The sequence below is a fragment of the Erpetoichthys calabaricus genome, chromosome 4 (genome assembly GCF_900747795.2).
Source record: "Erpetoichthys calabaricus chromosome 4, fErpCal1.3, whole genome shotgun sequence".
NCBI classification, from domain to species: domain Eukaryota; kingdom Metazoa; phylum Chordata; class Cladistia; order Polypteriformes; family Polypteridae; genus Erpetoichthys; species Erpetoichthys calabaricus.
This window is the reverse complement of record NC_041397.2, coordinates 7,651,557-7,666,477: the sequence shown is the minus strand read 5'-3', so window position 1 is coordinate 7,666,477 and position 14,921 is coordinate 7,651,557.

Genomic DNA, 14,921 nt, shown 5'->3' with positions numbered 1-14,921 from the left:
TATGTTGTCCTGGCTGTAATTCATTTATATGTATGGCAAAGTCTTTGCTAGAAGGGCAGACCTCACAGTATACGGGGCTGGAAAAACATCAAACCTTTAGAAGAGTATTGTCTCTTCCTTTTATATCTTTCACAAGAGTAATAATTTGAATTAGACAGTAGTTAATAAATAATATAACAACTAATAGCAAAAAAAAATACTTAGGTTAGATTAGGAGCACATGCTGATTTTACAGAGCGTTGCCGTACCCATCACAGAACAAACCACCTGATCGGGACCCACATGCAGCCGTTCAATGGGTGGCACCTCAGCACCACACTGGAACACTGTGAGGTTTTTTTTTTTTTTACAGTGGCTGGAGTGCCAATCCTGCCACCAATCCCCAAGTTTTCCCAGTAAATCAGAGGACCTACTGGCAGGGCTGGGTGCAGGTTAACGTCATACCCAGGACGGAGCAATTGCAGGTTAAGGACCAATAGCAGTAACATTTGCGACTAGGAGTGGATCTGAGGGTGTGGTAGGGGCGGGGACAGTACAAAGTTCGGAGTTCGGACCACCAAGGGGGTAGAAGCTGTTGCAGAACTGGTTTGGATGCCACAGAACCTTCAGCCAGATGGACAAAGAGACCATGGGATGGGTGTGAGTGGTCCTTCACGATGCTGTGGGCTTTGCAGGTGGACCACTTAATAGGCTTGATGTCTTTAAGGGAGGCCCCCATGATCTGTTTGAGGGCCTTGAGACACTGCATTTCCAAAACCAGATGTTGATGCAGTCAAGTCAGGTGGTTTTATTGCCATACTATTCATACGCCATATTGCAGCATACAGTGGCATGAAAAAACAGGACCACTGAGGTGCAACATACACTCGGGACAAGTGCAAGACAGGTAAAGTAAAGAACTATATCATTCTAAAAACAGATTAGTAAATATTACATAATGGATGAACAGAGAGTAATGATTTGAAACAGACATAAATAAATAATACAGCAATTAATAAATAAAACAACAGTAGTAACAAGTGTAACTAAAGGAGCTACTAGGGTCAGATCTGAGGGCTGGGGGGCAGCACAGAGTTCAGAGTGCGGACCTCCAAGGTATAGAAGCTGTTGCAGAACCTGGCAGAACTGGTTCAGATGCTACAGCACCTTCTACCAGACTGAAGTGGGACAAACGGAGAGCGTGTGACACGTGGGAGGGGACCTTCACAGTGCTGTGGGCTTTGCAGATCCGATGCTTTATGAAGATGTGTTAATCTCCTCATAGTGTATATAGTGACTTTCAAAGTCTTAAATGACACAAATTCTTTCTATAACTCCAGTTCCTTTTCCTGTGGTGGAAAGTTATGCATTTTTGCTAGTAATTTACAGATGTCTTCTTTAACCTGGTATGAGGATTAGGAGAAAATAAATAATAGAAATTTAAGGGTTTTCATCCTTCTTCTTTGTATTGTTTATTTAAAAAAAAAATTGTCAGTTTACACACTCTCTCCATCTCAGGCTCCGCCCAGTCTGACAGTCTTTGTCTCTCTCTCTCTCTTTTAAGCTCCACCCAGTCCGACAGCATCTGTGTCTCTCTCTCTCTCTCTCTCTCTCTCTCTCTCCCTATCTCTCTTTGTTTTAAGCTCCACCCAGTCTGAGAGTCTCTCTCTGTTTCTCATGCTCCGCCCACTCTGACCACATCTTTCTCCCAAGTGCTTGGGGACCCAGCAGAATTTTCAGGGCAAACACACAGCTGAACTTCTTTCACCCTTTCCTCTCTAACTTATTCCAACCATGCATATGTAATGAATATAATCGTACATATAAAAGGAAGTGATCATGGCTGTGATCAGCAGGGGCAGGAGGCACATGTGGGGTCAAAGGAGCAGTTCCTAACAGACCAGGAGCGCCGTGTACTTTAAACAGGCAGACAGATGTCAGACCAGAGCCGGACATGAATTAAATATGACCAGAACTGCATTGACTTGTGGTGTCCAACTAAAAGGCTGAAGGAACACCCAACAGCCTGGGAGCCTCCAGCTTAAAGTATTCACGACACGTCTGCAAAGTTGCAAATCATTTATCAGCTTTCCCTGGAAAGAAAAAATTACATCACCTCGGCTCTGATGGGCATTACAGGAAATGTGAAAATGTGTTTTATCCTCCAAACACGCACAAAATCCTTTCTTGTCAAACCTGTACGTTCCTGTCGCTTAAAAGGCATAATGCTATTTGTTGTTCAATAAAATCGTATTACTCAGGACGGCACCTCAGGTGTGGATTTCCCAGATTCAATACACAAAAACAGAATGGATTATGCAGACGCGGACCCTCACTCCGCATCTAATTTCACTTTTTCTTCTGTAGGCCCCGCAGTTAATTAACTTGAAATATTAAGACGGAGGATGAGACCGCGGCTGCTGTTTAGGGGGACGGGATGCCTGATCGCTTGGCTCTCTGTACAGGTGCATAGGGGGCTCATTTTAGAAAATATTCGGGTCCTTTAATAAAAAGTGTAATTTATGGAGTTCAGATTTGAAGAAATTAAAGATCTATCTATCTATCTATCTATCTATCTATCTATCAAGAAATACACAAAATAGAGAGCCAGGACCAAAGGCAGACAATGTAGTATTTGACCTCAGACAGAGGCCTCTCCTCAGGCAGCCTTGCACCAAACTCAAAAGGCAGACTTCAAAGGCCTGCACATCTATCTATGGGTTTTTTCAGTTATAATAATTCTTTGTAGGTCTTGTCAGAGATTTTACAGTTTATCCTCTCTCTTGAAGGGTGCTTTGTGTATTTTTTTAATTGTTAAAAGCCACTTTCAGCCTGTGCAGGCCTTTGAAGTCTGCCTTTTGAGTTTGGTGCAAGGCTGCCTGAGGAGAGGCCTCTGTCTGAGGTCAAATACTACATTGTCTGCCTTTGGTCCTGGCTCTCTTTTTTGTGTAGTTCTTGATAGATAGATAGATAGATAGATAGATAGATAGATAGATAGATAGATAGATAGATAGATAGATAGATAGATAGATAGATAGATAGATAGATAGATAGATAGATAGATAGATAGATAGATAGATAGATAGATAGATGTGAAAATCGCTATAGATAGATAGATACAGTGCATCCGGAAAGTATTCACAGCGCATCACTTTTTCCACATTTTGTTATGTTACAGCCTTATTCCAAAATGGATTAAATTCATTTTTTTCCTCAAAATCCTACACACAACACCCCATAATGACAACGTAAAAAAAGTTTACTTGAGATTTTTGCAAATTTATTAAAAATAAAAACATTGAGAAAGCACATGTCCATAAGTATTCACAGCCTTTGCCATGAAGCTCCAAATTGAGCTCAGGTGCATCCTGTTTCCCCTGATCATCCTTGAGATGTTTCTGCAGCTTCATTGTAGTCCACCTGTGGTAAATTCAGTTGACTGGACATGATTTGGAAAGGCACACACCTGTCTATAGAAGGTCCCACAGTTAACAGTTCATGTCAGAGCACAAACCAAGCATGAAGTCAAAGGAATTGTCTGTAGACCTCCGAGACAGGATTGTCTCAAGGCACAAATCTGGGGAAGGTTACAGAAAAATTTCTGCTGCTTTGAAGGTCCCAATGAGCACAATGGCCTCCATCACCCATATGTGGAAGAAGTTCAAAACCACCAGGACACTTTCTAGAGCTGGCCGGCCATCTAAACTGAGCAATCGGGGGAAAAGGGCCTTAGTCAGGGAGGTGACCAAGAATCCGATGGTCACTCTGTCAGAGCTCCAGAGGTCCTCTGTGGAGAGAGGAGAACCTTCCAGAAGGACAACCATCTCTGCAGCAATCCACCAATCAGGCCTGTATGGTAGAGTGGCCAGACGGAAGCCACTCCTTAGTAAAAGGCACATGGCAGCCCGCCTGGAGTTTGCCAAAAGGCACCTGAAGGACTCTCGGACCATGAGAAAGAAAATTCTCTGGTCTGATGAGACAAAGATTGAAGTCTTTGTTGTGAATGACAGGCGTCACGTTTGGAGGAAACCTGGCACTGCTCATCACCAGGCCAATACCATCCCTACAGTGAAGCATGGTGGTGGCAGCATCATGCTGTGGGGATGTTTTTCAGCCGCAGGAACTGGGAGACTAGTCAGGATAAAGGGAAAGATGACTGCAGCAATGTACAGAGACATCCTGGATGAAAACCTGCTCCAGAGCGCTCTTGACCTCAGACTGGGGCGACAGTTCATCTTTCAGCAGGACAACGACCCTAAGCACACAGCCAAGATATCAAAGGAGTGGCTTCAGGACAACTCTGTGAATGTCCTTGAGTGGCCCAGCCAGAGCCCAGACTTGAATCCGATTGAACATCTCTGGAGAGATCTTAAAATGGCTGTGCACCGACGCTTCCCATCCAACCTGCTGGAGATTGAGAGGTGCTGAAAAGAGGAATGGGCGAAACTGGCCAAGGATAGGTGTGCCAAGCTTGTGGCATCATATTCAGAAAGACTTGAGGCTGGAATTGCTGCCAAAGGGGCATCGACAAAGTATTGAGCAAAGGCTGTGAATACTTATGGACATGGGATTTCTCCGTTTTTTTATTTTTAATAAATTTGCAAAAATCTCAAGTAAACTTTTTTTCACGTTGTCATTATGGGGTGTTGTGTGTAGAATTCTGAGGAAAAAAATTAATTCAATCCATTTTGGAATAAGGCTGTAAGATAACAAAATGTGGAAAAAGTGATGCGCTGGGAATACTTTCTGGATGCACTGTAGGTAGATAGATAGATAGATAGATGGAAATAAGATGGTCCCATCTGTCCAGATGTTCATTTGCTGTCCTTAACGTTTGACTCCAGAAGGTCCAGCTTGCGTGTCTGATAAAGCCACATGCTGTTAGACTTTGGCTCAGAGTGACTCTTTTGTTTCTTTTTGTCGTCAGCAGGATGATGTGGCGGCTCCTAGGTGCTAACTTGGACTAATTCAGTCAGTTTTTTAAAAATCTGAACAGGGGATCCAAAGAGGGGCCAACAGAAGAACTTGCCGATTTTGCTAGCCTACAAACCGCACTGCTGATTAGCTTAGTCACCAAGCTAGTGAAGGTCCAGGAGTTATGAAGAATTGGTGTTCAAGGTTCCAATCCAACAAGGAGTTGCCTCAATCATGGAATCCAATTATTTGCACAAACAACGAATTCCCAGTCCATGAGAGCAGAGAGGTCAATAGAGAGATGATGTTAGTGACAGTTGGCACAGCCAGCAGTGACAAAAGGGTTAACAAGTTAAAAATGTTTGCCTTGCCGTGTGACTCCTGTACACAGTTGTGCCCTCGCAGTGCAATGGCGGGTCCTTCAGCCGGTGACCACATTAACCCTTTAGCTGCCACACGGCGTCTTTCCTTGAATGGCACCTGCCATTTGGCTCTTAAGGCGCACCTGCGATGTTTCGCTATGTGAGAAATCAGCTCTGTAGAAATGAGAAGTGCACATAATCAAGAAGAAGGAAATAATCCGTGTCAACAAGATCAACGTCTCTAAACAAGCCCTGTAAAGATGCTGGCATGTAAATGGAGAACACAGGCAGCTTAAGTGGCTAAAAATTGCTCGTGAAGAGGCAACTTGTAAGTACGCCTTGTTAGGTCTGTCAGCAGGCTCCCCGTGACTCTCTGCATGCCGCTTCATCAGGGTGTTGACATGCGGGATGGTAAGCTGCTTTCCTAAAAAAAAAAAAATTGAATGGAAACACACTAATAAATTCCAAAAAAACAAAAATTCCTTGTTATACTAAAATGTCATAACATGCACTGTTTTGTATTTTGGAGAGCAACAAAAAAAAATTAAAAAGCAAGCACTGACGATAAACGCCGCGTGTTAAATAAACGTTAGGACATTACGGGAATTGTGAAGAGACACATGACCCAACAGAGCTCTTCGGTCGTCTAAAATGAGGTCCAAGCCAGTTATTAAAGGTCTTCAAAGTCCTCCTGGCTGCCATACGCATTAGACTCACTGTGTGAAAAGACGTTTGCGTGAGGTTTTGCTCCTAATGTTATAAATTCAGGCCCACTGACTCCGAAACGGGCCTGAAAATGTAAAGTAGGCCTCGTCTCTCACACACACACACAAGGGGATGAGACAGGGGGCTGCACCTTCCCCTACTGATCCAAAACCGCTCTTAACCCTCGTCTGGTTCGTCCACAGACTCCTCTTCCTCCTCTGATGCTTCCAAAGACACCCCTCTTCCTCCCTCGTCCTTATAATACCCCGGGACAAGGTGGTGGGTGGGTATCAGCAGGGGAGAGGGCTTTAGTAGTGATGACTTTCCATCCGTTGAGTCTTCCTGTGGAGAAAACACAGTGATGTGCTGTAAGAAAAGGCGCTATATCAGCACTTGACCTGACACAGACAGACACGGAAGGCACACTAATAATTATTGTTATTTTTCTTCGCCTGTGTGGGCAACGTCTTCCCGGTTCCTATAGGCACAACACAGTCTCAAACACAATAGCACAATCACAACAATACTTATTCTCTTTGTCTCCTCCACTCCTCTCCGGCAAGCTTAGCCCTTCACCTCCCGACTCTGGCTCCCGGAGTGGTGTCTGCTGGTCCCTTATATACAGTAGGTCACCCAGAAGTGCTTCAGGTGTCTGTTGACCCACTTCAAGGTGTGGCGGAAGAAACAGGCTCGGGGACAGTTGCAGCACATCCTGGCAGCACCCCCTGGATCCCAACAGGGCCTGTAATGCACTAGATTACTGCAATGTACTCCTCTCAGGACCACCCAAAAAAGAAATCAATTGGTTACGATGAGTGCAGAATGCAGCTGCCAGAATCTTAACAAGGAAAAGAAAGTCCAAGAACATCACACCAGTCTGAGCGTCACTACACTGGTTACCGGTGCCATTTAGAATTAGCTTTAAAATCCTGCCAAGGTTATTATAGTTAACAAAAAACTGAAATCAAAACTGAAACTATTATTAACTCTTTTAGGGCGGATGTCGACTTTTGTGGACAGGAGGGGTTGAGGGCGAATGTCGACAAAAGTCGACATCAAGGGATAGAGGGCGACAATCAGCTGTTAATGGCAACAAAACTCACTGTCACGTCGCAGGCATTCCCTCTGTGCTTGGAGGAATGATAGACTCGTTGACTCGGCATCTAATCCTTGCGTGTGCGCGAGTTGCGAAATGTAAACGATGGCAAGATGGCATCGACATGTGAAAAGGGAGCGAAGCGAGTGCAGAAAAGAAAACACTCGGCAGACGATGTTTTACGCGTTATCGCGGAGTCGGACTCTGATTTTTCAGAATCGGATTTTATTGACAGTGATCAAGAGATTTAACAAGCCGGCATCAGCTGATCGGACACCAGCCGATGCCGCGCCAGCTGATCCGCTGCCAGCTGAGCGCATTCGCGCAGCCGATGCATCTACAGCAAGGTTCGCGTGGGAGTCATACACAGACATTGATCTGTGGGAGCCGAACTGGCTACTGGACTTCACAAAACGGCATGGCTTGCTGTTGGGCACGACAGATCACCAGCTGCTGGACTATTTCAGGCTGCTCTCTCCTGATGCTGCTTTTCAGCTACTGTCAGACGAGACAAACAGGTAGGCTGAGAAATTTTTTGAATTGTGGGCCGCGCTTGCATCGCATTCTCGTTTTTCAAAGTGGAAACCCACAAAAAAAGACGAGACAAAGCGCGCTGTGGGATGACAAATAGAGATGGGACAGAACTGGTGATATAACTTCAGGGAGCATTGGTCCAAACGTGCTCTGTCCCCTGGTGGCTTTGGCCAGATTATGCAGCGTGATGATAGGTACCTGCTGCTGCAAAGTTTTATTCACTTCCTGTAATAGTAACAGGTTCAACACGCCCTCGACCCTCTGCAGTTTGCATATCAGGAGAAGGTGGGAGCGGAGGATGCCATCATCTACATGCTACACCGATCCCTCTCCACTTGGACAGAGGCAGTGGTGCAGTAAGAATTATGTTTCTAGACTTCTCTAGCGCCTTCAACACCATCCAACCTCTGCTCCTTAGGGACAAGCTGACAGAGATGGGAGTAGATTCATACCTGGTGGCATGGATCGTGGACTATCTTAAAGACAGACCTCAGTATGTGCGTCTTGGGAACTGCACGTCTGACATTGTGGTCAGCAACACAGGAGCGCCACAGGGGACTGTACTTTCTCCGATCCTGTTCAGTCTATATACATTGGACTTCCAATACAACTCGGAGTCCTGCCACGTGCAAAAGTTCACTGACAACACTGCTATCGTGGGCTGCATCAGGAGTTGGGCAGGAGGAGTAGTATAGGAACCTAATCAAGGACTTTGTTAAATGGTGCGACTCAAACCACCTACACCTGAACACCAGCAAAACCAAGGAGCTGGTGATGGATTTTATGAGGCCCAGGCCCCTCATAGACCCAGTGATCATCAAAGGTGACTGTGTGCAGATGGTGCAGACCTATAAATACCTGGGAGTGCATCTGGATGATAAATTAGACTGGACTGCCAATACTGATGATCTGTGCAAGAGAGGACAGAGCCGACTATACTTCCTTAGAAGGCTGGCGTCCTTCAACCTCTGAAATAAGATGCTGCAGATGTTCTATCAGACGGTTGTGGCGAGCGCCCTCTTCTACGCGGTGGTGTGCTGGGGAGGCAGCATTAAGAAGAAAGACGCCTCACGTCTGGACAAACTGGTGAGGAAGGCAGGCTCTATTGTTGGCATGGAGCTGGACAGTCTGACATCTGTGGCAGAGCGACGGGCGCTGAGCAGACTCTTGTCAATCATGGAGAATACACAGCATCCACTGAACAGGATCATCTCCAGACAGAGGAGCAGCTTCAGCGACAGACTGCTGTCACCGTCCTGCTCCACTGACAGACTGAGGAGATTGTTCATCCACCACACTATGTGACTCTTCAATTCCACCCGGTGGGGTAAACATTAAAATTATACAAAGTTATTGTCTATATACCTGTATTATTATCAATCTTTAATTTAATATTGTTTTTTGTATTAGTAAGGTGCTGCTGGAGTATGGGAATTTCCCCTTGGGATTAATAAATTATCTATCTATCTATCTATCTATCTATCTATCTATCTATCTATCTATCTATCTATCTATCTATCTATCTATCTATCTATCTATCTATCTATCTATCTATCTATCTATCTATCTATCTATCTATCTATCTATCTATCTATCTATCTATCTATCTAATAAACAGAAGCAAATCCCAAGGGGTGAGCCAGGCTATAACGCCATGCATAAAGTTCAGCCCCTGCTTGACATTGTGGAACCAACATAGAAACAACTTTATCAGCCTGGCTGTGATTTGTCTTTCCATGAATCTATGATAAAATAAAAGGGACACCTTTTTTTCTGCAAATATATGCCAGACAAGCCCACAAAGTATGGCATAAAGGATTTTGTACTGGCAGAAGCAAACACTGGTTTCTGCCTGAAAGTAATTACATATACAGGAAAGTATTTCTTTCAAAGAGAGAACTGGCCCTTGACCAGTCAGGTTGTGCTGGAGCTGCTTCAGGGCTATGAACATTTAGAACATTAGAACATTAGAACCCTCTGGAGGAGAACAGGCCATTCAGCCCAACAAAGCTTGCCAGTCCTATCCACTTATTTCTTCCAAGAAAACATCAAGTCGAGTTTTGAAAGACCCTAACATCTTACTGTCTACCACACTACTTGGTAGCTTATTCCAAGTGTCTATCGTTCTTTGTGTAACGAAAAACTTCCTAATGTTTGTGCGAAATTTACCCTTAACAAGTTTCCAACTGTGTCCCCGTGTTCTTGATGAACTCATTTTAAAATAACAGTCTTGATCCACTGCACTAATTCCCTTCATAATTTTAAACACTTCAGTCAGGTCTGCTCTTCATCTCCTGTAAAGGCTCAGCTCTTTTAATCTTTCCTCATAATTCACCCCCTGTAGCCCTGGAATCAGCCTCGTTGCTCTTCTCTGGACCTTTTCTAGTGCTGCTATGTCTTTTTTGTAGCCTGGAGACCAAAACTGCACCCAGGACTCCAGATAAGTCCTCACCAGTGTGTTATAAAGCTTGAGGAGAACCTCCTGTGACTTGTACTCCACACATCAAGGCGCTATATAACCTGACATTCTGTTAGCCTTCTTAATGGCTTCTGAACACTGTCGGGAAGTCGATAGCTTAGAGTCCACTACGACTCTTAAATCCTTCTCATAAGGTGTACTCTCGATTTTCCGACCGCCCATTGTGTATTCAAACCTAATATTTTTACTTCCAATGTGTAATACTTTGCTGACATTACATTTCATCTGCCACAAATCTTCCCAAGCCTGTATGCTATCCAAGTCCTTCTGTAATGATATAACGGATTCCAAATTATCTGCTAATCCACCTATCTTGGTATCATCTGCAAACTTAACCAGCTTGTTACTTATATTCCTATCTAAATCATTTATATATATTAAAAATAGCACTGCCCCCTGCTGGTCACCACTCTTAACATCAGCCAGTTCTGATGAGGTTCCTCGCACCATCACCCTCTGCTTCCTGTGTCTGAGCCAATTCTGCACCCATCTACAAACATCACCCTGAACTCCCACTTCTTTTAATTTGATGCCCAACCTCTCATGTGGCACCTTATCAAATGCTTTCTGAAAGTCCAGATAAATAATATCATAAGCTCCACTTTGATCGTATCCTTTTGTTGCCTCCTCATAGAATTACAATTTGGGTCATGTTGTGTACATTTGGACAATTTTGATACATGCCCAGAATTGTTCATGGAGCTACAGAGCACAGGAATTGGAGCTTGTGGCACAGTGAGGGTGAACAGGAGACACAGGCCTTCACAGGCTGAAGAGGAAAAGAGGTGACAATACATGCGGACGGAAAACTTGGTGGCAGTGGCATTGTGCGATGGCAAACGGGTGACTTGTCTCTCTACAGTACACACTAACAATAAATGTGAGAAAGTGCAGCAACAGACAATTGAAAAGTAGGCACCAAAGCAACACATATTGCTTTGAGCGAGATCAGACTTTGCAGGACTTTGCTGTGTAAAATGTATGTGAAATCATAGAGTATGCAGGCTCATAAAACATGCAAGACAGTAACATTTGTCAAAAGGAAATATTTTTTGTTGATTTCAATTGCTTTGTGTTCTTTTTTTTTTTTAAAAAAGTTAGTTTTCGGAAAAATATTCAGCCCTGGTCCTCCCTGTGTGGAGTTTGCATGTTCTCCCCGTGTCTACGTGGGTTTCCTCCCACAGTCCAAAGACATGCAGGTTAGGTGGATTGGCGATTCTAAATTGGCCCTAGTGTGTGCTTGGTGTGTGGGTGTGCTTGTGTGTGTCCTGCGGTTGGTTGGCACCCTGCCCGGGATTGGTTCCTGCCTTGTGCCCTATGTTGGCTGGGATTGGCTCCAGCAGACCCCCGTGACCCTGTGTTCGGATTCAGCGGGTTGTAAAATGGATGAATGGATATTCTGCCCTGGGAGAAAAGAAACAAAAAAACAAACGAGCCCTAAAAGAGTTAAAATCCTGCCAAGGTTATTATAGTTAACAAAAAAATGAAATCAAAACTGAAACGATTATTAACTCTTTTAGGGCGGCTGTCGACTTTTGTGGACAGGAGCGGTTGAGGGCGCATGTCGACAAAAGTCGCCATCTGGGGGAAGAGGGCGACAATCTGCTGTTAATGGCGACAAAACTCACTGCCACGTCACAGGCATTCCATCTCTGCTCGGAGGAATGTTAGACTCATTGACTCGCCATCTAATCCTGGCGTGTGCATGAGTTACGAAATATAAACAAAGATGGCACCGACATCTCATGAGTGCAGATATGAAAATACTCGGCAGACGATGTTTGGCGCATTATCGCTGAGTCAGAATCTGATTTTGTTGAGAGTGATCAGGAGATCACTCTACTTGGCGCTCTACTTGGCCTCACCCAACAATCCCTCCGCGATCTCACTGAACTGCTACAACGTGAGGCGGCAAAAATCGGGCTCCGAATTAGTGAGGCCAAGAAGCAAGGTCATGCGCATCGGCTATGCCCGTGCAAACATCCATCAGCCAACAACAGCTTGAGGAAGTCGACCGCTTCACCTACCTCGGCAGCACCGTGCCACCTGATGGGGGGACAGACCTCGACGTAGCCTGCCATATTGGGAAAGCATCATCAGTAATGCGACAACTGGGAACAATATTTACTAAAAATATTGTTGGTTTTCGTTTTGAATGAATATTCTTGCCATTAGTCTTTAACCCTTGTAATTTTTAACTCTAAAACAGAAAGAAATCCACCATGAGCTGCCTGAATATATTTATCCAATGAATGGCGGCTGTTCACACAGTGACAGAGCAAGCTGACGACGGGTGTGTAAAGCGCGTGAAATAGAAAGCGATTTACTGTGCAGCCTTTTCTTGCACTGCTTGTATATCAAGATGTCATTTATATACCTGTAATCGTAATGTGCTGGTCAACAAAAACTTTACTGTATGGACATAAAAATCACGAGTGAGTAACGTTTCAGTTTATTTCTCAGGTGTCTGCATTTTGTTGGCAATAATTCACCTGCCACTTCACACAGGAGAAATCCTTTCTGAAAATAAAATGTGACTGACTAGGTCATCATACAAGATCAGCATATTGTTGTTGACCATTCACTTTTGCTTTAAAAAAGTAATGTGCCTGAGATGGAATCAGAGATCAAGATGGCTTGTAGAAAATAAAAAGCCCAGTATGGGCGATTTTTGAATGTACTATTGAAGGCATTCATTATAAGCACATTGTCTTGGAGCAGAAAGCATATGACAGGGTGACTAAGAGGAGCTGTGGTATTGTATGAGGAAGTCGGGAGTGGCAGAGAAGTACGTAAGAGTGGTACAGGATATGTATGAGAGGGAAGCGTGACCGTGGGGAGGTCTGCAGTAGGAGTGACGGATACAATCAAGGTGGAGGTGGGATTACATCAGGGATCGGCTCTGAGCCCTTTCTTATTTGCAATGGTGATGGACAGGTTGACAGACGATTAGACAGGAGTCCCCGTGGACTGTGATGGTTGCTGATGACATTGTGATCTGTAGCGAGAGTAGGGAGCAGGTTGAGGAGACCATGGGGAGGTGGACATATGAGAGGAGAGGAATGAAGGTCAGTAGGACCATCAAGACAGAATCCATGTGTGTAAATGAGAGGGAGGTCAGTGGAATGGTGAGGATGATGGGAGTAGAGTTGGCGAAGGTGGATGAGTTTAAATACCTGGGATCAACAGTACAGAGTAATGGGGAGTGTGGAAGAGAAGTGAAAAAGAGAGTGCAGGCAGGGTGGAGTGGGTGGAGAAGAGTGTCAGGAGTGATTTGTGACAGATGGGTATCAGTAAGAGTGAAAGGGAAGGTCTACAGGATGGTAGTGACACCAGCTGTGTTATATGGGCTGGAGACAGTGGCACAGGAGACAGAGTTAAAGATGCTAAGACTGGCATTGGGTGTGATAAGGATGGACACGATTAGAAATGAGGACATTAGAGGGTCAGCTCAGGTGGGACGGTTGGGAGACAAAGTCAGGGAGGTGAGATTGTGTTGGTTTGGACATGCAGAAGAGAGATGAGGGGATATTGGGAGAAGGATGTTAAGGATAGAGCTGCTAGGCAAAAGGAACAGAGGAGAAGTAACAAAAAAAGGGGGCGCAAATGTTGCCATATGTGGCGTAATTTCGCTATTCGTAGGAAAATTTTAAACTTGTAGCATTGTATCGGCAGCAAAAAATATAGGAATAAATTTTATTAGGGTTTTTAAAAAAACGTTAGGGGGGCGCAATTAAAACTGTTATGAAAACTCGGGTCGCAAATACTTGAAGGTTGAGAAACTCTGGCCTAAGAGAAGGTTTATGGATGTGGTGAGAGAGGACATGCAGGTGATGGGTGTGACAGAACAAGATGACGAGGACAGGAAGATATGGAAGAAGATGATCCACTGTGGCAACCCCTAAACGGGAGCAGCCGAAAGAAGAAGTCTTGGAGTAGAATATGTTGTGTGCTGTAGACATTTAGAGTAAAAAAAATTCACCTAAATTTCATTACAAATTGGCCAATTCTGGGCAATAAAAGAGAAAAAGTGCCAACAATCAGCGCACATTTGTTCAGCACAAATGACATAGAAAATATTTTTAAAAATTATAAAATTGTTCATATTGAGTATCTGGTTTTGATTATGCTTGCTTTTACCAGATGTTAAATGATGTAGTGTAGTAAGCGTTTAAACTCGTATCCTAACCCGTTCAGTGTGCAGTTCTGTCTGATTTGTGACACAAAAGTAAACTCCATAGTAGCCCTTTAACCAGACCACAAAAACTGAAACTAGATATAAAAATAAAATAGAAATGCCTTTGTGAAATAAAAACTAAGTTAAAACTAAAAATCCATCCCACTCTATCCTAACTACAGGGTCACAGGAGCCAATCCAGGGCGCAAGGCAGAAACCAACCTTGGGCAGGGCGCCAGCCCACCACAGGGCACACGGGACAATTTAATATCGCCAATCCACCTAACCTGCATGTCTTTGGACTGTGGGAGAGAAACCCATGCAGACACGGGGAGAACATGCAAACTCCACGTAGGGAGGACCCGGGAGGCGAACCCAGGTGTCCAAGTCTCCGAACTGTGAGGCAGCAGCGCTACCCACTGCGCCACCTTGCCGCCCCTAAAAATACATGATGAAGGAAAACTAAAACTAATTTGAATTTCCAAGTAAGGTAAAAAAAAAATATAGAAATAAAAACTAATATCAAAAGATAAAACTATAATAACCTTGAATTCTGCTGATGGTTTACCAAGCCTTCAATCATCTGCTCCATCTTGTATCTCAGAACGCCTGTCACCTGACACTCCAAATCGTAACCTTAGATCTTCACATTGAGGGTCTGCTTAGAATTCCAAG